The sequence below is a fragment of the Oncorhynchus gorbuscha genome, linkage group LG23 (assembly GCF_021184085.1).
Source record: "Oncorhynchus gorbuscha isolate QuinsamMale2020 ecotype Even-year linkage group LG23, OgorEven_v1.0, whole genome shotgun sequence".
NCBI lineage: Eukaryota > Metazoa > Chordata > Actinopteri > Salmoniformes > Salmonidae > Oncorhynchus > Oncorhynchus gorbuscha.
This window is the reverse complement of record NC_060195.1, coordinates 11857350-11883849: the sequence shown is the minus strand read 5'-3', so window position 1 is coordinate 11883849 and position 26500 is coordinate 11857350. Positions and strand designations below refer to the sequence as shown.

Sequence of the window (26500 nt, the reverse complement as noted above, 5' to 3'; positions counted from 1 at the left end):
TCACAAACCTACACTATCAACAGTTTTTAATGAGTTCCAATAACATTAAAAACATCAAAATGTCATGTTTCCCATTAGGTGGAGTTTCTCTACCTCCCCCTTCTCTATAGATAAAGACCTGATAAAATGCTTTCTCAGTTACACCTCCCCTGTCTTAGTCGAAGATAAGAGAGAAAGCGAGAGAGAGAGAGAGAGAGAGAGAGAGAGAGAGAGAGAGAGAGAGAGAGAGAGAGAGAGAGAGAGAGAGAGAGAGAGAGAGGAGAGAGAGAGAGAGAGAGAGAGAGGGAGAGAGAGAGAGAGAGAGAGAGAGAGAGAGAGAGAGAGAGAGAGAGAGAGAGAGAGAGAGAGAGAGAGAGAGAGAGAGAGAGAGAGAGAGAGAGAGAGAGAGAGAGAGAGAGAGAGAGAGAGAGAGAGGGAGAGAGAGAGAGATTGAGAGGGGGAGAGAGAGAGAGATTGAGAGAGGGGGAGAGAGAGAGAGAGAGAGAGAGAGAGAGAGAGAGAGAGAGAGAGAGAGAGAGAGAGAGAGAGAGAGAGAGAGAGAGAGAGAGAGAGAGAGAGAGCAAGAAAGGAGCTTCCTCAACCCCCTCCTACTCCTCAACCTCCCATCCTCAACTACCGCTGCTCATAGACTCCCCTCCTCAACCTCCCTACTCCTCAAACCCCCTCTTCAACTCCACCCTCCTCCTACTCCCCCTCTTCAAACCCCTCCTCAACCCCATGCAACTCAACCCCCTCCCCTAGCCCCCTGGCCCAGCTCAGCCTCAGTGGCTAGCAGCTGGCTAAATAGGACAGGCAGGAGCACTGTCCAATAACAGTAGAGAGAAGTAGAGCCAGGAGTTTAGAGGATATTGCATTCCAAAATGACTGTAAATGATTTATAATGTACCAGCAGGCGTCAGGCCCACTAACCACTCAGGGAAAAGTAATCAGGACATTCCTTAAGGTGCTGTTATCACTCTGAATACCCATACACACACACACGCACACACACACACACACACTCACACTCACACACACACTCACACTCACACACTTACTCACACTCACACTCACACACACACACTCACACACACACACACACACACACACACACACACACACACACACACACACACACACACACACACACACACACACACACACACACACACACACACACACACACACACACACACACACACACACACACACACACACACACACACACGACACAGGATCAGTGAAAAGCCAATTGGAACAGTATATTTCTCCCCTCCTCACTCTGTTGAACACCTTACCTCTCTCCTCCCCCTCCTCACCCTGTTGAACACCCTCTCTCTCCACCCCCTCTTCTCCCTGCTGAACACCCTACCTCTCTCCTCCCCCTCCTCTCACTGTTGAACACCCTCTCTCTCTCCTCCCCCTCCTCACTCTGTTGAACACCCTACCTCTCTCCTCCCCCTCCTCACCCTGTTGAACACCCTACCTCTCTCCTCCCCCTCCTCTCACTGTTGAACACCCTCTCTCTCTCCACCCCCTCTTCTCACTGTTGAACACCCTACCTCTCTCCTCGCCCTCCTCACCCTGTTGAACACCCTACCTCTCTCCTCCCCTATCATCCATCCCAGGACAGCGGAGTCAATCACCACCTTCCGGAGACACCTGAAACCCCACCTCTTTAAGGAATACCTAGGATAGGATAAGTATCCCTCTCACTCCCCCCCCTTTAAGATTTAGATGCACTATTGTAAAGTGACTGTTCCACTGGATGTCATAAGGTGAATGCACCAATTTGTAAGTCGCTCTGGATAAGAGCGTCTGCTAAATGACTTAAATGTAATGTAATGTATCATCCATCTCTGTGTATCATCATTCCAAAAAGACCCCACCACTGACCACTGACCACTGACCATTGACCACTAACCATTGACTACTAACCACTGACCACTGACCAATAACCACTAACCATTGACCACTAACCACTGACCACTGACCACTGACCACTGACCATTGACCACTAACCATTGACCACTAACCATTGACCACTAACCACTGACCACTAACCATTGACCACTAACCACTAACCACTAACCACTGACCACTAACCATTAACCACTTACCATTGACCACTAACCATTGACCACTAACCACTGACCACTAACCACTGACCATTGACCACTAACCATTGACCACTAACCATTGACCATTAACCATTGACCATTGACCACTAACCATTGACCACTAACCACTAACCATTAACCATTGACCACTAACCACTGACCACTAACCACTGACCATTGACCACTAACCATTGACCACTAACCATTAACCACTAACCATTGACCACTAACCACTAACCATTGACCACTAACCATGTATCACTAACCATTAACCATTAACCACTAACCATTGACCACTAACCACTAACCATTGACCACTAACCATTGACCACTAACCACTAACCACTAACCATTGACCACTAACCATTAACCACTAACCATTGACCATTGACCACTAACCACTAACCACTAACCATTGACCATTGACCACTAACATCTGACCACTAACCACTAACCATTGACCACTGACCACTAACCTCTGACCACTAACCTCTGACCACTAACCTCTGACCTCTGACCACTAACCTCTGACCTCTGACCACTAACCTCTGACCACTAACCTCTGACCACTAACCTCTGACCTCTGACCACTAACCTCTGACCACTAACCTCTGACCTCTGACCACTAACCTCTGACCACTAACCTCTGACCATAATATAATAAATAATAATAATAATAATATATGCCATTTAGCAGACGCTTTTATCCAAAGCGACTTACAGTCATGTGACCACTAACCTCTGACCACTAACCTCTGACCTCTGACCACTAACCTCTGACCACTAACCTCTGACCACAAACCTCTGACCTCTAACCTCTGACCACTAACCTCTGACCACAAACCTCTGACCTCTAACCTCTGACCACTAACCTCTGACCTCTGACCTCTAACCTCTGACCACTAACCTCTGACCACTAACCTCTGCCTGTGTTACGCTCTGGTATTCAGGAGGACATGTATGTATGTGTTTGAAAAGGTCCATTCTGCACATATCCAGACACACTTTCCCGTTCTGCTCTCCTCCTAGTGCAACGGGCACATCTCTGCAACGCAATAAAAGACCAGAACATAGAGCCAAATGTTCTCTTCTCCTCCCACTCACTACATCCCTTAGAGAGAGAGAGAGAGAGAGAGAGAGAGAGAGAGAGAGAGAGAGAGAGAGAGAGAGAGAGAGAGAGAGAGAGAGAGAGAGAGAGAGAGAGAGAGAGAGAGAGAGAGAGAGAGAGAGAGAGAGAGAGAGAGAGAGAGAGAGAGAGAGAGAGAGAGAGAGAGAGAGAGAGAGAGAGACTGGGTCTTTCATGCTACTCTAAATTATGACCTTAGACTAGAGATAGTGAATGAAACCTGATACAGAGGAAGAATCAATGGCCTGGTTGCTTTGAGATCCTAAATCCACTGTTATTACCTCCTCCTCTTCAACAAAAGGCTGGAGATTCTGAGTGAAACATTCGGGGTGGAAAGTTGTAATATAATCCAGGTAACATGTAATCTGACCTGAGTAGATGTATGTACGGGGTACATACTTGTAATGCTATAATCACAGGTGTGCCAAACGGATAGACTCATAATGGGAAGAGACTATACAGAGACCCTAAAGTAGGCCAAGGGTAACTCCAGTACTCGAGGGCCTGATTTGGTGTCACAGTTCTGCCCCAGTCCCAGTTAACACACCTGACTCCAATAATCACCTCATCATGATCTTCAGTTTAGAATTCAATTACATTAAATCAGCTGTGTTTGCAAGGGATGATGGGAATAGTGTGACACCAATCAGGCCCCCAGAGGACTGGAGTTGCCCCAGCTGCCCACACTGTTATAATACATCTGATGTTCACATTCAAATGGAACAGAGCAAACTATGAAAACTTAAAAGGCTATTGTCATTGACAAACATTTAAGGAGAGGCAGTGCAGCGAGATTTCAGTTTCCATGGCATCGTTGCCTTACCCTTTGTTGTGTCTGTCAACGCGACAAGTCAACGCGACAATCTTGCTCTGCAGCTCCAAATGTACCCGTAAATATCATTACAGTCGCCACTAGCCAGTAAGCTTGCAAACGGAACTATCTAACGATGCCAGAACAACTTCCTCTAAAACGTATCTGCTAGCTACTAGGGTTGGGCTGGATCCAGGTGTTTATACTGCCATCTCGTTTCTGTACCATACCGAGGTTTACGCTATTACCCGATGTGCACACAAGGGGCGCTATTTCCAAAAACGATTTAGGCAGAGGGGATGTTGATCCAGGACGGGGGTTGAATATCTCTGCTGTAACCAAGAAGCTTGATCTTGACATTGAGCCACTTAGCTAGCAAGTTAGCAAACCACATGCATAGCTGGAGTCCTGAGCTAGACATTGAGCCACTTAGCTAGCAAGTTAGCAAACCACATGCATAGCTGGAGTCCTGAGCTGAACATTGAACCACTTAGCTAGCAAGTTAGCAAACCGCATGCATCGCTGGAGTCCTGAGCTGGACATTGAGCCACTTAGCTAGCAAGTTAGCAAACCACATGCATAGCTGGAGTCCTGAGCTGGACATTGAACCACTTAGCTAGCAAGTTAGCAAACCACATGCATCGCTGGAGTCCTGAGCTGAACATTGAACCACTTAGCTAGCAAGTTAGCAAACCACATGCATCGCTGGAGTCCTGAGCTGAACATTGAACCACTTAGCTAGCAAGTTAGCAAACCACATGCATCGCTGGAGTCCTGAGCTGGACATTGAGCCACTTAGCTAGCAAGTTAGCAAACCACATGCATCGCTGGAGTCCTGAGCTGGACATTGAGCCACTTAGCTAGCAAGTTAGCAAACCACATGCATAGCTGGAGTCCTGAGCTGGACATTGAGCCACTTAGCTAGCAAGTTAGCAAACCACATGCATAGCTGGAGTCCTGAGCTGGACATTGAGCCACTTAGCTAGCAAGTTAGCAAACCACATGCATCGCTGGAGTCCTGAGCTGGACATTGAGCCACTTAGCTAGCAAGTTAGCAAACCACATGCATAGCTGGAGTCCTGAGCTGAACATTGAGCCACTTAGCTAGCAAGTTAGCAAACCACATGCATCGCTGGAGTCCTGAGCTAGACATTGAGCCACTTAGCTAGCAAGTTAGCAAACCACATGCATCGCTGGAGTCCTGAGCTGGACATTGAGCCACTTAGCTAGCAAGTTAGCAAACCACATGCATCGCTGGAGTCCTGAGCTGGACATTGAGCCACTTAGCTAGCAAGTTAGCAAACCACATGCATCGCTGGAGTCCTGAGCTGGACATTGAGCCACTTAGCTAGCAAGTTAGCAAACCACATGCATCGCTGGAGTCCTGAGCTGGACATTGAGCCACTTAGCTAGCAAGTTAGCAAACCACATGCATAGCTGGAGTCCTGAGCTGAACATGATTTATTTGTCACATCTTAGATTTCTTATAATTATACTTGACTTATTGTTATAAGAGTTGACGTAGTACGTGCCCCTCCCTCACACACACACACGCACTAAAAAGGTATTGAAAATCTTACTGCCAGTATTTTGAAATACGGTACGTATATCATCAAAGCCTACTAGCTACACTCTTGAATAACACGATAATTCACAAGCTTGTGCAGACAATTAAAGGGTTTATTACCTCATATGAACACGCATTAGGTAAATGTGGCTTGCAAGACAGTAACACAGCTAATAACATTAGCGTATCAAACATGTACGTTTACCCCTCTCATATGATTATACAAATGTTCCAACGTCTAGTGGAAAGTCTTCCCAGAATAGAGGAGGCTGTTATGGCAGCAAAGGGGGGACCAACTCCATATTAATGTCCATGATTTTGGAATGAGATGGTCCACGAGCAGGTGTCCACATACTTTTGGTCATGTAGTGTATTTAAAAGAATCCATCTAACTTGCTGTTTGGACAATTTACATATTCGGATCAAAATGAATGTTAATTAATATCGTCACCCATTTTTAGTTTCTTTGCCCATTGGGAGAAGTATATTTCACCCCAGTGCTTTTTCCACAAAACTTCATCTAAAATTGCTGAATGAGTTTCCTGTAAACAATAGAAATTATATTCCTCTTTTAGCCAGATAAATACTAATCGTCTTTTCTTATTATCAGCTAAGCCATTACAAGTATAACTGGCTATACTTATTTCATCACTTACCAGCGTTCAAGACATGAGAAACACGCACGTTTACATTACAGTAACGTCTCTGCAGAATCGTAACCTCTTGACAACCTCTCAGAATTATCCTTATTAACCCTTGTCAATGAGAATAGAACCTTAATCAAGCGTGATGTCTATCAGTAACAGATCCATACCCATTCTATCCATTCTGAAACAGATCCATACCATTCTATCCATTCTATAACAGATCCATACCATTCTATCCATTCTGAAACAGATCCATACCCATTCTATCCATTCTGTAACAGATCCATACCATTCTATCCATTCTGAAACAGATCCATACCATTCTATCCATTCTGTAACAGATACATACCCATTCTATCCATTCTGTAACAGATCCATACCATTCTATCCATTCTGAAACAGATCCGTACCATTCTATCCATTCTGTAACAGATACATACCCATTCTATCCATTCTGTAACAGATACATACCGATTCTATCCATTCTGTAACAGATACATACCATTCTATCCATTCTGTAACAGATCCATACCATTCTATCCATTCTGAAACAGATCCATACCATTCTATCCATTCTGTAACAGATCCATACCATTCTATCCATTCTGAAACAGATCCATACCATTCTATCCATTCTGTAACAGATACATACCCATTCTATCCATTCTGTAACAGATACATACCCATTCTATCCATTCTGAAACAGATCCATACCATTCTATCCATTATGTAACAGATACATACCCATTCTATCCATTATGTAAAACATACATACCCATTCTATCCATTCTGTAACATATTCATGCACATTCTATCCATTCTGTAACAGATACATACCCATGATATCCTTTCTGTAACATATCCATACCCATGATATCCTTTCTGTAACAGATCCATACCCATTCTATCCATTATGTAACAGATCCATACCCATTATATCCATTATATAACAGATCCATACCCATTCTATCCATTCTGAAACAGATCCATACCATTCTATCCATTCTCAAACAGATCCATACCATTCTATCCATTCTGTAACAGATACATACCCATTCTATCCATTCTGTAACATATTCATGCACATTCTATCCATTCTGTAACAGATACATACCCATGATATCCTTTCTGTAACAGATCCATACCATTCTATCCATTCTGTAACAGATCCATACCATTCTATCCATTCTGAAACAGATCCATACCATTCTATCCATTCTGTAACAGATACATACCCATTCTATCCATTCTGTAACAGATACATACCCATTCTATCCATTCTGAAACAGATCCATACCATTCTATCCATTCTATAACAGATACATACCCATTCTATCCATTCTGAAACAGATCCATACCATTCTATCCATTATGTAACAGATACATACCCATTCTATCCATTATGTAAAACATACATACCCATTCTATCCATTCTGTAACATATTCATGCACATTCTATCCATTCTGTAACAGATACATACCCATGATATCCTTTCTGTAACAGTTCCATACCCATGATATCCTTTCTGTAACAGATCCATACCCATTCTATCCATTATGTAACAGATACATACCCATTCTATCCATTCTATAACAGATCCATACCATTCTATCCATTCTGAAACAGATCCATACCCATTATATCCATTCTATAACAGATCCACACCCATTCTATCCATTCTGTAACAGATCCATACCCATTCTATCCATTCTGTAACAGATCCATACCCATTATATCCATTATATAACAGATCCATACCCATTCTATCCATTATGAAACAGATTCATACCATTCTATCCATTCTGAAACAGATCCATACCATTCTATCCATTCTGAAACAGATCCATACCATTCTATCCATTCTGTAACAGATACATACCATTCTATCCATTCTGAAACAGATCCATACCATTCTATCCATTCTGTAACAGATACATACCATTCTATCCATTCTGAAACAGATCCATACCATTCTATCCATTCTGAAACAGATCCATACCATTCTATCCATTCTGAAACAGATCCATACCCATTCTATCCATTCTGAAACAGATCCATACCATTCTATCCATTCTGAAACAGATCCATACCATTCTATCCATTCTGTAACAGATACATACCCATTCTATCCATTCTGAAACAGATCCATACCATTCTATCCATTCTGTAACAGATACATACCCATTCTATCCATTCTATAACAGATCCATACCATTCTATCCATTCTGTAACAGATCCATACCCATTCTATCCATTCTGAAACAGATCCATACCATTCTATCCATTCTTAAACAGATCCATACCATTCTATCCATTCTGTAACAGATCCATACCATTCTATCCATTCTGTAACAGATACATACCATTCTATCCATTCTGAAACAGATCCATACCATTCTATCCATTCTGAAACAGATCCATACCATTCTATCCATTCTGTAACAGATACATACCATTCTATCCATTCTGAAACAGATCCATACCATTCTATCCATTCTGAAACAGATCCATACCATTCTATCCATTCTGTAACAGATACATACCATTCTATCCATTCTGTAACAGATACATACCATTCTATCCATTCTGAAACAGATCCATACCATTCTATCCATTCTGTAACAGATACATACCATTCTATCCATTCTGTAACAGATACATACCATTCTATCCATTCTGAAACAGATCCATACCCATTTTATCCATTCTGAAACAGATCCATACCATTCTATCCATTCTGAAACAGATCCATACCCATTTTATCCATTCTGAAACAGATCCATACCATTCTATCCATTCTGTAACAGATCCATACCATTCTATCCATTCTGAAACAGATCCATACCATTCTATCCATTCTGTAACAGATACATACCATTCTATCCATTCTGTAACAGATACATACCATTCTATCCATTCTGAAACAGATCCATACCCATTCTATCCATTCTGAAACAGATCCATACCATTCTATCCATTCTGAAACAGATCCATACCCATTCTATCCATTCTGAAACAGATCCATACCATTCTATCCATTCTGAAACAGATACATACCCATTCTATCCATTCTGTAACAGATCCATACCATTCTATCCATTCTCAAACAGATCCATACCATTCTATCCATTCTGTAACAGATACATACCCATTATATCCATTCTGTAAAACATACATACCCATTCTATCCATTCTGTAACATATTCATGCACATTCTATCCATTCTGTAACAGATACATACCCATGATATCCTTTCTGTAATAGATTCATGCACATGCTATCCATTCTATTACATATACATACCCATTCTATCCATTCTATAACAGATCCATACCCATTCTATCCATTCTGAAACAGATCCATACCATTCTATCCATTCTGAAACAGATCCATACCATTCTATCCATTCTGAAACAGATCCATACCCATTCTATCCATTCTATAACAGATCCATACCATTCTATCCATTCTGAAACAGATCCATACCATTCTATCCATTCTGAAACAGATCCATACCATTCTATCCATTCTGTAACAGATCCATACCATTCTATCCATTCTATAACAGATCCATACCCATTCTATCCATTCTGTAACAGATCCATACCATTCTATCCATTCTGTAACATATTCATGCACATTCTATCCATTCTGTAACAGATACATACCCATTCTATCCATTCTGAAACAGATCCATACCATTCTATCCATTCTGAAACAGATCCATACCATTCTATCCATTCTGAAACAGATCCATACCCATTCTATCCATTCTGAAACAGATCCATACCATTCTATCCATTCTCAAACAGATCCATACCATTCTATCCATTCTGTAACAGATACATACCCATTCTATCCATTCTGTAAAACATACATACCCATTCTATCCATTCTGTAACATATTCATGCACATTCTATCCATTCTGTAACAGATACATACCCATGATATCCTTTCTGTAACAGATACATACCATTCTATCCATTCTGAAACAGATCCATACCATTCTATCCATTCTGTAACAGATACATACCATTCTATCCATTCTGAAACAGATCCATACCATTCTATCCATTCTGTAACAGATCCATACCATTCTATCCATTATGTAACAGATTCATGCACATTCTATCCATTCTATAACATATACATACCCATTCTATCCATTCTATAACAGATCCATACCCATTCTATCCATTCTGAAACAGATCCATACCATTCTATCCATTCTGAAACAGATCCATACCATTCTATCCATTCTGAAACAGATCCATACCATTCTATCCATTCTGTAACAGATACATACCATTCTATCCATTCTGTAACAGATACATACCATTCTATCCATTCTGAAACAGATCCATACCCATTCTATCCATTCTGAAACAGATCCATACCATTCTATCCATTCTGTAACAGATCCATACCATTCTATCCATTCTGAAACAGATCCATACCATTCTATCCATTCTGTAACAGATACATACCATTCTATCCATTCTGTAACAGATACATACCATTCTATCCATTCTGAAACAGATCCATACCCATTCTATCCATTCTGAAACAGATCCATACCATTCTATCCATTCTGAAACAGATCCATACCCATTCTATCCATTCTGAAACAGATCCATACCATTCTATCCATTCTGAAACAGATACATACCCATTCTATCCATTCTGTAACAGATCCATACCATTCTATCCATTCTCAAACAGATCCATACCATTCTATCCATTCTGTAACAGATACATACCCATTCTATCCATTCTGTAAAACATACATACCCATTCTATCCATTCTGTAACATATTCATGCACATTCTATCCATTCTGTAACAGATACATACCCATGATATCCTTTCTGTAATAGATACATACCATTCTATCCATTCTGAAACAGATCCATACCATTCTATCCATTCTGTAACAGATACATACCATTCTATCCATTCTGAAACAGATCCATACCATTCTATCCATTCTGTAACAGATCCATACCATTCTATCCATTATGTAACAGATTCATGCACATGCTATCCATTCTATTACATATACATACCCATTCTATCCATTCTATAACAGATCCATACCCATTCTATCCATTCTGAAACAGATCCATACCATTCTATCCATTCTGAAACAGATCCATACCATTCTATCCATTCTGAAACAGATCCATACCCATTCTATCCATTCTATAACAGATCCATACCATTCTATCCATTCTGAAACAGATCCATACCATTCTATCCATTCTGAAACAGATCCATACCATTCTATCCATTCTGTAACAGATCCATACCATTCTATCCATTCTATAACAGATCCATACCCATTCTATCCATTCTGTAACAGATCCATAACATTCTATCCATTCTGTAACATATTCATGCACATTCTATCCATTCTGTAACAGATACATACCCATTCTATCCATTCTGAAACAGATACATACCCATTCTATCCATTCTATAACAGATACATACCATTCTATCCATTCTGTAACAGATCCATACCATTCCATCCATTCTGAAACAGATCCATACCATTCTATCCATTCTGTAACAGATACATACCATTCTATCCATTCTGAAACAGATCCATACCATTCTATCGATTCTGAAACAGATCCATACCATTCTATCCATTCTGAAACGATCCATACCATTCTATCCATTCTGAAACAGATCCATACCATTCTATCCATTCTGTAACAGATACATACCATTCTATCCATTCTGAAACAGATCCATACCATTCTATCCATTCTATAACAGATCCATACCATTCTATCCATTCTGTAACAGATCCATACCCATTCTATCCATTCTGAAACAGATCCATACCATTCTATCCATTCTATAACAGATCCATACCATTCTATCCATTCTGTAACAGATCCATACCCATTCTATCCATTCTGTAACAGATCCATACCCATTCTATCCATTCTGTAACATATTCATGCACATTCTATCCATTCTGTAACAGATACATACCCATTCTATCCATTCTGAAACAGATACATACCCATTCTATCCATTCTGTAACATATTCATGCACATTCTATCCATTCTGTAACAGATACATACCCATTCTATCCATTCTATAACAGATACATACCATTCTATCCATTCTGTAACATATCCATACCATTCCATCCATTCTGAAACAGATCCATACCATTCTATCCATTCTGTAACATATACATACCATTCTATCCATTCTGTAACAGATACATACCATTCTATCCATTCTGAAACATATCCATACCATTCTATCCATTATGTAACAGATACATACCCATTCTATCCATTATGTAAAACATACATACCCATTCTATCCATTCTGTAACATATTCATGCACATTCTATCCATTCTGTAACAGATACATACCCATGATATCCTTTCTGTAACAGATCCATACCCATGATATCCTTTCTGTAACAGATCCATACCCATTCTATCCATTATGTAACAGATACATACCCATTCTATCCATTCTATAACAGATCCATACCATTCTATCCATTCTGTAACAGATCCATACCATTCTATCCATTATGTAACAGATTCATGCACATGCTATCCATTCTATTACATATACATACCCATTCTATCCATTCTATAACAGATCCATACCCATTCTATCCATTCTGAAACAGATCCATACCATTCTATCCATTCTGAAACAGATCCATACCATTCTATCCATTCTGAAACAGATCCATACCCATTCTATCCATTCTATAACAGATCCATACCATTCTATCCATTCTGAAACAGATCCATACCATTCTATCCATTCTGAAACAGATCCATACCATTCTATCCATTCTGTAACAGATCCATACCATTCTATCCATTCTATAACAGATCCATACCCATTCTATCCATTCTGTAACAGATCCATACCATTCTATCCATTCTGTAACATATTCATGCACATTCTATCCATTCTGTAACAGATACATACCCATTCTATCCATTCTGAAACAGATACATACCCATTCTATCCATTCTATAACAGATACATACCATTCTATCCATTCTGTAACAGATCCATACCATTCCATCCATTCTGAAACAGATCCATACCATTCTATCCATTCTGTAACAGATACATACCATTCTATCCATTCTGAAACAGATCCATACCATTCTATCGATTCTGAAACAGATCCATACCATTCTATCCATTCTGAAACGATCCATACCATTCTATCCATTCTGAAACAGATCCATACCATTCTATCCATTCTGTAACAGATACATACCATTCTATCCATTCTGAAACAGATCCATACCATTCTATCCATTCTATAACAGATCCATACCATTCTATCCATTCTGTAACAGATCCATACCCATTCTATCCATTCTGAAACAGATCCATACCATTCTATCCATTCTATAACAGATCCATACCATTCTATCCATTCTGTAACAGATCCATACCCATTCTATCCATTCTGTAACAGATCCATACCCATTCTATCCATTCTGTAACATATTCATGCACATTCTATCCATTCTGTAACAGATACATACCCATTCTATCCATTCTGAAACAGATACATACCCATTCTATCCATTCTGTAACATATTCATGCACATTCTATCCATTCTGTAACAGATACATACCCATTCTATCCATTCTATAACAGATACATACCATTCTATCCATTCTGTAACATATCATACCATTCCATCCATTCTGAAACAGATCCATACCATTCTATCCATTCTGTAACATATACATACCATTCTATCCATTCTGTAACAGATACATACCATTCTATCCATTCTGAAACATATCCATACCATTCTATCCATTATGTAACAGATACATACCCATTCTATCCATTATGTAAAACATACATACCCATTCTATCCATTCTGTAACATATTCATGCACATTCTATCCATTCTGTAACAGATACATACCCATGATATCCTTTCTGTAACAGATCCATACCCATGATATCCTTTCTGTAACAGATCCATACCCATTCTATCCATTATGTAACAGATACATACCCATTCTATCCATTCTATAACAGATCCATACCATTCTATCCATTCTGAAACAGATCCATACCCATTATATCCATTCTATAACAGATCCATACCCATTCTATCCATTCTGTAACAGATCCATACCCATTCTATCCATTCTGTAACAGATCCATACCCATTATATCCATTATATAACAGATCCATACCCATTCTATCCATTCTGAAACAGATTCATACCATTCTATCCATTCTGAAACAGATCCATACCATTCTATGCATTCTGAAACAGATCCATACCATTCTATCCATTCTGTAACAGATACATACCATTCTATCCATTCTGAAACAGATCCATACCATTCTATCCATTCTGTAACAGATACATACCATTCTATCCATTCTGAAACAGATCCATACCATTCTATCCATTCTGAAACAGATCCATACCATTCTATCCATTCTGAAACAGATCCATACCCATTCTATCCATTCTGAAACAGATCCATACCATTCTATCCATTCTCAAACAGATCCATACCATTCTATCCATTCTGTAACAGATACATACCCATTCTATCCATTCTGTAAAACATACATACCCATTCTATCCATTCTGTAACATATTCATGCACATTCTATCCATTCTGTAACAGATACATACCCATGATATCCTTTCTGTAACAGATACATACCATTCTATCCATTCTGAAACAGATCCATACCATTCTATCCATTCTGTAACAGATACATACCATTCTATCCATTCTGAAACAGATCCATACCATTCTATCCATTCTGTAACAGATCCATACCATTCTATCCATTATGTAACAGATTCATGCACATTCTATCCATTCTATAACATATACATACCCATTCTATCCATTCTATAACAGATCCATACCCATTCTATCCATTCTGAAACAGATCCATACCATTCTATCCATTCTGAAACAGATCCATACCATTCTATCCATTCTGAAACAGATCCATACCCATTCTATCCATTCTATAACAGATCCATACCATTCTATCCATTCTGAAACAGATCCATACCATTCTATCCATTCTGAAACAGATCCATACCATTCTATCCATTCTGTAACACATCCATACCATTCTATCCATTCTATAACAGATCCATACCCATTCTATCCATTCTGTAACAGATCCATACCATTCTATCCATTCTGTAACATATTCATGCACATTCTATCCATTCTGTAACAGATACATACCCATTCTATCCATTCTATAACAGATACATACCATTCTATCCATTCTGTAACAGATCCATACCATTCCATCCATTCTGAAACAGATCCATACCATTCTATCCATTCTGTAACAGATACATACCATTCTATCCATTCTGAAACAGATCCATACCATTCTATCCATTCTGAAACAGATCCATACCATTCTATCCATTCTGAAACGATCCATACCATTCTATCCATTCTGAAACAGATCCATACCATTCTATCCATTCTGTAACAGATACATACCATTCTATCCATTCTGAAACAGATCCATACCATTCTATCCATTCTGTAACAGATCCATACCCATTCTATCCATTCTGAAACAGATCCATACCATTCTATCCATTCTATAACATATCCATACCATTCTATCCATTCTGTAACATATCCATATCATTCCATCCATTCTGAAACAGATCCATACCATTCTATCCATTCTGTAACATATACATACCATTCTATCCATTCTGTAACAGATACATACCATTCTATCCATTCTGAAACAGATCCATACCATTCTATCCATTCTGTAACAGATCCATACCATTCTATCCATTATGTAACAGATCCATACCATTCTATCCATTCTGTAACAGATACATACCCATTCTATCCATTCTGTAACAGATTCATGCACATTCTATCCATTCTGAAACAGATACATACCCATTCAATCCATTCTGAAACAGATCCATACCCATTCTATCCATTCTGAAACAGATCCATACCATTCTATCCATTCTGAAACAGATCCATACCCATTCTATCCATTCTGAAACAGATCCATACCATTCTATCCATTCTGAAACATATCCATACCATTCTATCCATTCTGTAACATATCCATACCATTCTATCCATTCTGAAACAGATCCATACCCATTCTATCCATTCTGAAACAGATCCATACCATTCTATCCATTCTGTAACATATCCATATCATTCCATCCATTCTGAAACAGATCCATACCATTCTATCCATTCTGTAACATATACATACCATTCTATCCATTCTGTAACAGATCCATACCATTCTATCCATTATGTAACAGATCCATACCATTCTATCCATTCTTTAACAGATACATACCCATTCTACCCATTCTGTAACAGATTCATGCACATTCTATCCATTCTGAAACAGATACATACCCATTCAATCCATTCTGAAACAGATACATACCATTCTATCCATTCTGAAACAGATCCATACCATTCTATCCATTCTGTAACAGATCCATACCCATTCTATCCATTCTGAAACAGATCCATACCATTCTATCCATTCAATAACAGATCCATACCATTCTATCCATTCTGTAACAGATCCATACCCATTCTATCCATTCTGTAACAGATCCATACCCATTCTATCCATTCTGTAACATATTCATGCACATTCTATCCATTCTGTAACAGATACATACCCATTCTATCCATTCTGAAACAGATACATACCCATTCTATCCATTCTATAACAGATACATACCATTCTATCCATTCTGTAACATATCCATATCATTCCATCCATTCTGAAACAGATCCATACCATTCTATCCATTCTGTAACATATACATACCATTCTATCCATTCTGTAACAGATACATACCATTCTATCCATTCTGAAACAGATCCATACCATTCTATCCATTCTGTAACAGATCCATACCATTCTATCCATTATGTAACAGATCCATACCCATTCTATCCATTATGTAACAGATACATACCATTCTATCCATTATGTAACAGATCCATACCATTCTATCCATTATGTAACAGATACATACCCATGATATCCTTTCTGTAATAGATACATACCATTCTATCCATTCTGAAACAGATCCATACCATTCTATCCATTCTGTAACAGATACATACCATTCTATCCATTCTGAAACAGATCCATACCATTCTATCCATTCTGTAACAGATCCATACCATTCTATCCATTATGTAACAGATTCATGCACATGCTATCCATTCTATTACATATACATACCCATTCTATCCATTCTATAACAGATCCATACCCATTCTATCCATTCTGAAACAGATCCATACCATTCTATCCATTCTGAAACAGATCCATACCATTCTATCCATTCTGAAACAGATCCATACCCATTCTATCCATTCTATAACAGATCCATACCATTCTATCCATTCTGAAACAGATCCATACCATTCTATCCATTCTGAAACAGATCCATACCATTCTATCCATTCTGTAACAGATCCATACCATTCTATCCATTCTATAACAGATCCATACCCATTCTATCCATTCTGTAACAGATCCATACCATTCTATCCATTCTGTAACATATTCATGCACATTCTATCCATTCTGTAACAGATACATACCCATTCTATCCATTCTGAAACAGATCCATACCATTCTATCCATTCTGAAACAGATCCATACCATTCTATCCATTCTGAAACAGATCCATACCCATTCTATCCATTCTGAAACAGATCCATACCATTCTATCCATTCTCAAACAGATCCATACCATTCTATCCATTCTGTAACAGATACATACCCATTCTATCCATTCTGTAAAACATACATACCCATTCTATCCATTCTGTAACATATTCATGCACATTCTATCCATTCTGTAACAGATACATACCCATGATATCCTTTCTGTAACAGATACATACCATTCTATCCATTCTGAAACAGATCCATACCATTCTATCCATTCTGTAACAGATACATACCATTCTATCCATTCTGAAACAGATCCATACCATTCTATCCATTCTGTAACAGATCCATACCATTCTATCCATTATGTAACATATTCATGCACATTCTATCCATTCTATAACATATACATACCCATTCTATCCATTCTATAACAGATCCATACCCATTCTATCCATTCTGAAACAGATCCATACCATTCTATCCATTCTGAAACAGATCCATACCATTCTATCCATTCTGAAACAGATCCATACCATTCTATCCATTCTGTAACAGATACATACCATTCTATCCATTCTGTAACAGATACATACCATTCTATCCATTCTGAAACAGATCCATACCCATTCTATCCATTCTGAAACAGATCCATACCATTCTATCCATTCTGTAACAGATCCATACCATTCTATCCATTCTGAAACAGATCCATACCATTCTATCCATTCTGTAACAGATACATACCATTCTATCCATTCTGTAACAGATACATACCATTCTATCCATTCTGAAACAGATCCATACCCATTCTATCCATTCTGAAACAGATCCATACCATTCTATCCATTCTGAAACAGATCCATACCCATTCTATCCATTCTGAAACAGATCCATACCATTCTATCCATTCTGAAACAGATACATACCCATTCTATCCATTCTGTAACAGATCCATACCATTCTATCCATTCTCAAACAGATCCATACCATTCTATCCATTCTGTAACAGATACATACCCATTCTATCCATTCTGTAAAACATACATACCCATTCTATCCATTCTGTAACATATTCATGCACATTCTATCCATTCTGTAACAGATACATACCCATGATATCCTTTCTGTAATAGATACATACCATTCTATCCATTCTGAAACAGATCCATACCATTCTATCCATTCTGTAACAGATACATACCATTCTATCCATTCTGAAACAGATCCATACCATTCTATCCATTCTGTAACAGATCCATACCATTCTATCCATTATGTAACAGATTCATGCACATGCTATCCATTCTATTACATATACATACCCATTCTATCCATTCTATAACAGATCCATACCCATTCTATCCATTCTGAAACAGATCCATACCATTCTATCCATTCTGAAACAGATCCATACCATTCTATCCATTCTGAAACAGATCCATACCCATTCTATCCATTCTATAACAGATCCATACCATTCTATCCATTCTGAAACAGATCCATACCATTCTATCCATTCTGAAACAGATCCATACCATTCTATCCATTCTGTAACAGATCCATACCATTCTATCCATTCTATAACAGATCCATACCCATTCTATCCATTCTGTAACAGATCCATACCATTCTATCCATTCTGAAACATATTCATGCACATTCTATCCATTCTGTAACAGATACATACCCATTCTATCCATTCTGAAACAGATACATACCCATTCTATCCATTCTATAACAGATACATACCATTCTATCCATTCTGTAACAGATCCATACCATTCCATCCATTCTGAAACAGATCCATACCATTCTATCCATTCTGTAACAGATACATACCATTCTATCCATTCTGAAACAGATCCATACCATTCTATCGATTCTGAAACAGATCCATACCATTCTATCCATTCTGAAACGATCCATACCATTCTATCCATTCTGAAACAGATCCATACCATTCTATCCATTCTGTAACAGATACATACCATTCTATCCATTCTGAAACAGATCCATACCATTCTATCCATTCTATAACAGATCCATACCATTCTATCCATTCTGTAACAGATCCATACCCATTCTATCCATTCTGAAACAGATCCATACCATTCTATCCATTCTATAACAGATCCATACCATTCTATCCATTCTGTAACAGATCCATACCCATTCTATCCATTCTGTAACAGATCCATACCCATTCTATCCATTCTGTAACATATTCATGCACATTCTATCCATTCTGTAACAGATACATACCATTCTATCCATTCTGAAACAGATACATACCCATTCTATCCATTCTGTAACATATTCATGCAGTAACAGATACATACCATTCTATCCATTCTATAACAGATACATACCATTCTATCCATTCTGTAACATATCCATACCATTCCATCCATTCTGAAACAGATCCATACCATTCTATCCATTCTGTAACATATACATACCATTCTATCCATTCTGTAACAGATACATACCATTCTATCCATTCTGAAACATATCCATACCATTCTATCCATTATGTAACAGATACATACCCATTCTATCCATTATGTAAAACATACATACCCATTCTATCCATTCTGTAACATATTCATGCACATTCTATCCATTCTGTAACAGATACATACCCATGATATCCTTTCTGTAACAGATCCATACCCATGATATCCTTTCTGTAACAGATCCATACCCATTCTATCCATTATGTAACAGATACATACCCATTCTATCCATTCTATAACAGATCCATACCATTCTATCCATTCTGAAACAGATCCATACCCATTATATCCATTCTATAACAGATCCATACCCATTCTATCCATTCTGTAACAGATCCATACCCATTCTATCCATTCTGTAACAGATCCATACCCATTATATCCATTATATAACAGATCCATACCCATTCTATCCATTCTGAAACAGATTCATACCATTCTATCCATTCTGAAACAGATCCATACCATTCTATCATTCTGAAACAGATCCATACCATTCTATCCATTCTGTAACAGATACATACCATTCTATCCATTCTGAAACAGATCCATACCATTCTATCCATTCTGTAACAGATACATACCATTCTATCCATTCTGAAACAGATCCATACCATTCTATCCATTCTGAAACAGATCCATACCATTCTATCCATTCTGAAACAGATCCATACCCATTCTATCCATTCTGAAACAGATCCATACCATTCTATCCATTCTCAAACAGATCCATACCATTCTATCCATTCTGTAACAGATACATACCCATTCTATCCATTCTGTAAAACATACATACCCATTCTATCCATTCTGTAACATATTCATGCATTCTATCCATTCTGTAACAGATACATACCCATGATATCCTTTCTGTAACAGATACATACCATTCTATCCATTCTGAAACAGATCCATACCATTCTATCCATTCTGTAACAGATACATACCATTCTATCCATTCTGAAACAGATCCATACCATTCTATCCATTCTGTAACAGATCCATACCATTCTATCCATTATGTAACAGATTCATGCACATTCTATCCATTCTATAACATATACATACCCATTCTATCCATTCTATAACAGATCCATACCCATTCTATCCATTCTGAAACAGATCCATACCATTCTATCCATTCTGAAACAGATCCATACCATTCTATCCATTCTGAAACAGATCCATACCCATTCTATCCATTCTATAACAGATCCATACCATTCTATCCATTCTGAAACAGATCCATACCATTCTATCCATTCTGAAACAGATCCATACCATTCTATCCATTCTGTAACACATCCATACCATTCTATCCATTCTATAACAGATCCATACCCATTCTATCCATTCTGTAACAGATCCATACCATTCTATCCATTCTGTAACATATTCATGCACATTCTATCCATTCTGTAACAGATACATACCCATTCTATCCATTCTATAACAGATACATACCATTCTATCCATTCTGTAACAGATCCATACCATTCCATCCATTCTGAAACAGATCCATACCATTCTATCCATTCTGTAACAGATACATACCATTCTATCCATTCTGAAACAGATCCATACCATTCTATCCATTCTGAAACAGATCCATACCATTCTATCCATTCTGAAACGATCCATACCATTCTATCCATTCTGAAACAGATCCATACCATTCTATCCATTCTGTAACAGATCCATACCATTCTATCCATTCTGAAACAGATCCATACCATTCTATCCATTCTGTAACAGATCCATACCCATTCTATCCATTCTGAAACAGATCCATACCATTCTATCCATTCTATAACATATCCATACCATTCTATCCATTCTGTAACATATCCATATCATTCCATCCATTCTGAAACAGATCCATACCATTCTATCCATTCTGTAACATATACATACCATTCTATCCATTCTGTAACAGATACATACCATTCTATCCATTCTGAAACAGATCCATACCATTCTATCCATTCTGTAACAGATCCATACCATTCTATCCATTATGTAACAGATCCATACCATTCTATCCATTCTGTAACAGATACATACCCATTCTATCCATTCTGTAACAGATTCATGCACATTCTATCCATTCTGAAACAGATACATACCCATTCAATCCATTCTGAAACAGATCCATACCCATTCTATCCATTCTGAAACAGATCCATACCATTCTATCCATTCTGAAACAGATCCATACCCATTCTATCCATTCTGAAACAGATCCATACCATTCTATCCATTCTGAAACATATCCATACCATTCTATCCATTCTGTAACATATCCATACCATTCTATCCATTCTGAAACAGATCCATACCCATTCTATCCATTCTGAAACAGATCCATACCATTCTATCCATTCTGTAACATATCCATATCATTCCATCCATTCTGAAACAGATCCATACCATTCTATCCATTCTGTAACATATACATACCATTCTATCCATTCTGTAACAGATCCATACCATTCTATCCATTATGTAACAGATCCATACCATTCTATCCATTCTGTAACAGATACATACCCATTCTACCCATTCTGTAACAGATTCATGCACATTCTATCCATTCTGAAACAGATACATACCCATTCAATCCATTCTGAAACAGATACATACCATTCTATCCATTCTGAAACAGATCCATACCATTCTATCCATTCTGTAACAGATCCATACCCATTCTATCCATTCTGAAACAGATCCATACCATTCTATCCATTCAATAACAGATCCATACCATTCTATCCATTCTGTAACAGATCCATACCCATTCTATCCATTCTGTAACAGATCCATACCCATTCTATCCATTCTGTAACATATTCATGCACATTCTATCCATTCTGTAACAGATACATACCCATTCTATCCATTCTGAAACAGATACATACCCATTCTATCCATTCTATAACAGATACATACCATTCTATCCATTCTGTAACATATCCATATCATTCCATCCATTCTGAAACAGATCCATACCATTCTATCCATTCTGTAACAGATACATACCATTCTATCCATTCTGAAACAGATCCATACCATTCTATCCATTCTGAAACAGATCCATACCATTATATCCATTCTGAAACAGATCCATACCCATTCTATCCATTCTGAAACAGATCCATACCATTCTATCCATTCTGAAACATATCCATACCATTCTATCCATTCTGTAACATATCCATACCATTCTATCCATTCTGAAACAGATCCATACCCATTCTATCCATTCTGAAACAGATCCATACCATTCTATCCATTCTGTAACATATCCATACCATTCTATCCATTCTGTAACAGATCCATACCATTCTATCCATTCTATAACAGATCCATACCATTCTATCCATTCTGTAACAGATCCATACCATTCTATCCATTCTGAAACATATCCATACCATTCTATCCATTCTGTAACAGATCCATACCATTCTATCCATTCTGTAACAGATCCATACCATTCTATCCATTCTGTAACAGATCCATACCATTCTATCCATTCTGAAACAGATCCATACCATTCTATCCATTCTGTAACAGATCCATACCATTCTATCCATTCTGTAACAGATACATACCCATTCTATCCATTCTGTAAAACATACATACCCATTCTATCCATTCTGTAACATATCCATACCATTCTATCCATTCTGAAACAGATCCATACCATTCTATCCATTCTGAAACATATCCATACCATTCTATCCATTCTGAAACAGATCCATACCATTCTATCCATTCTGTAACAGATCCATACCATTCTATCCATTATGTAACAGATTCATGCACATTCTATCCATTCTATAACATATACATACCCATTCTATCCATTCTATAACAGATCCATACCCATTCTATCCATTCTGAAACAGATCCATACCATTCTATCCATTCTGAAACAGATCCATACCAACTATCCATTCTGTAACAGTGAGAAACAGATGAGCCAGTAATCTAGAGAATATACCTAGGATTCCATATGTTTATTTCAAACACCTGAACTTGGTCTGAATCCCCAATGGTTCCCTATTCCCTACATAGTGTATTACTTATGAACCACTATGTAGGGAAAATAGTGCCATTTGGAAAGCAGCCATGGAGTTTCTAAGCCGCAGCAGCAGAATCAATAATGCATGTACACAATACTCTGCTCTCTTCGCTCGGCTCTCAGCTCTACCCAGGCAACACACACATCCCTCTCTCTCTTTGTATAAGCCGCCGAGTCTGACCAACAACGGAGAGCCGCACCGTATTTAATCAAGGAGATTGGCATGTTTCAGAAACCACATTCACAAAATGTCAACCAGAAAATCCACCTCTCCTTATAAAGCCGCTCTCTTGCTGCCTACCTGCCTGCCTAGCTGTGAGTGTGTTTGTGTGTGTTTTTGTGTGTGAATGTGAATGTGTGTGTGTGTGTGTGTGTGTGTGTGTGTGTGTGTGTGTGTGTGTGTGTGTGTGTGTGTGTGTGTGTGTGTGTGTGTGTGTGTGTGTGTGTGTGTGTGTGTGTGTGTGTGTGTGTGTGTGTGTGTGTGTGTGTGTGTGTGTGTGTGTGTGCGTGCGTGCGTGCGTGCGTGCGTGCGTGTGTGTGTGTGTGTGTGTGTGTGTGTGTGTGTGTGTGTGTGTGTGTGTGTGTGTGTGCCTGACAGCCAGGGCCTGCTAGCTCCACTGTTTTCTCCACTTCCTACCTTCAGACTCAGACAGGCTGGGGAAATGAAAAGAACTATGTTACTGTCATTACACAGACAGAGAGAAGAGAACGTCAGTATAGAGACAAAGTGGAGTCAACATTCAACGGCTCAAACTACAGACACTGATTCCAAAGGGAAAACCGGCCACATCGCGGGCAGCGATGTCTTGCTCCAGGACACGCCCGCTTTGAGGATAACACAGTGCCACTGACGCGGCCCGCTACCAAGGACTGTGGGCTTTCCTTCTCCGTGGACAACGTGAGTAAGACGTGTAAGAGTGTTAACCCTCGCATGGCTGCCGGCCCAGACGGCCTCCCTAGCCATATCCTCAGAGCATGCGCAGACCAGCTGGCTGGAGTGTTTACGGACATATTCAATCTCTCCCTATCCCAGTCTGTTGTCTCCACATATCTCAAGATGTCCACCATTTTTCCTGTACCCAAGAAATCAAAGGTAACTGAACTAAATGACTACCGCCCCGTTGCACTCACTTCTGTCATCATGAAGTGCTTTGAGAGGTTAGTTAAGGATCATTTCTCCTCTACCTTACCTGACATCCTAGACCCACTTCAATGTGCTTAGCACCCCAATAGATCCACAGATGATGCAATCGCCATCGCACTGTACACTGCCCTATCCCATCTGGACAAGAGGAATACCTATGTAAGAATGCTGTTCATTGACTATAGCTCAGCATTCACCCAGCCCTGTGCAACTGGGTCATAGACTTCCTGACAGGCCAAACACGCCTCCAACTCAATCATCAAGTTTGCAGACGACACAACAGTTGTAGGCCTGATTACCAACAATGACGAGACAGCCTACAGGGAGGAGGTGAGGGCCCTGGGAGTATGGTGCCAGGAAAATAACCTATCACTCAGCGTCAACAAAACAAAGGAGCTGATTGTGGACTTCAGGAAACAGCAGACGGAGCATCCCCTATACACATCGACGGGACCGCAGTGGAGAAGGTGTAAATCTTCAAGTTCCTCTGCGTACACATCACTGACAAACTGAACTGGTCCACCCACACAGGCAGTGTAGTGAAGAAGGCACAACAGCATCTCTTCAACCTCAGGAGGCTGAAGAAATTTGACTTGGCACCTAAAACCCTCACAAACTTTTACAGACACTGTCACGCCCTGACCATAGAGAGCCATTGTTTCTCTATGGTGTGGTAGGTCAGGGAATGACTAGGGGGTGATCTAGAATATATATGTCTATGTTGTGTTCTAGTTTCTTTTTCTCTGTTGGTGACAGATAAACAATTGAGAG

At 38.8% G+C, this 26500-nt stretch overlaps 1 protein-coding gene across 3 annotated transcripts in view; it reads right to left on the bottom strand.

Annotated features, from left to right (window-relative positions):
- nlgn3a (neuroligin 3a) overlaps positions 1–26500 on the bottom strand; it is a 474389-nt gene that overhangs the window by 358873 nt on the left and 89016 nt on the right. The gene's annotated exons all lie outside the window — the stretch shown is intronic.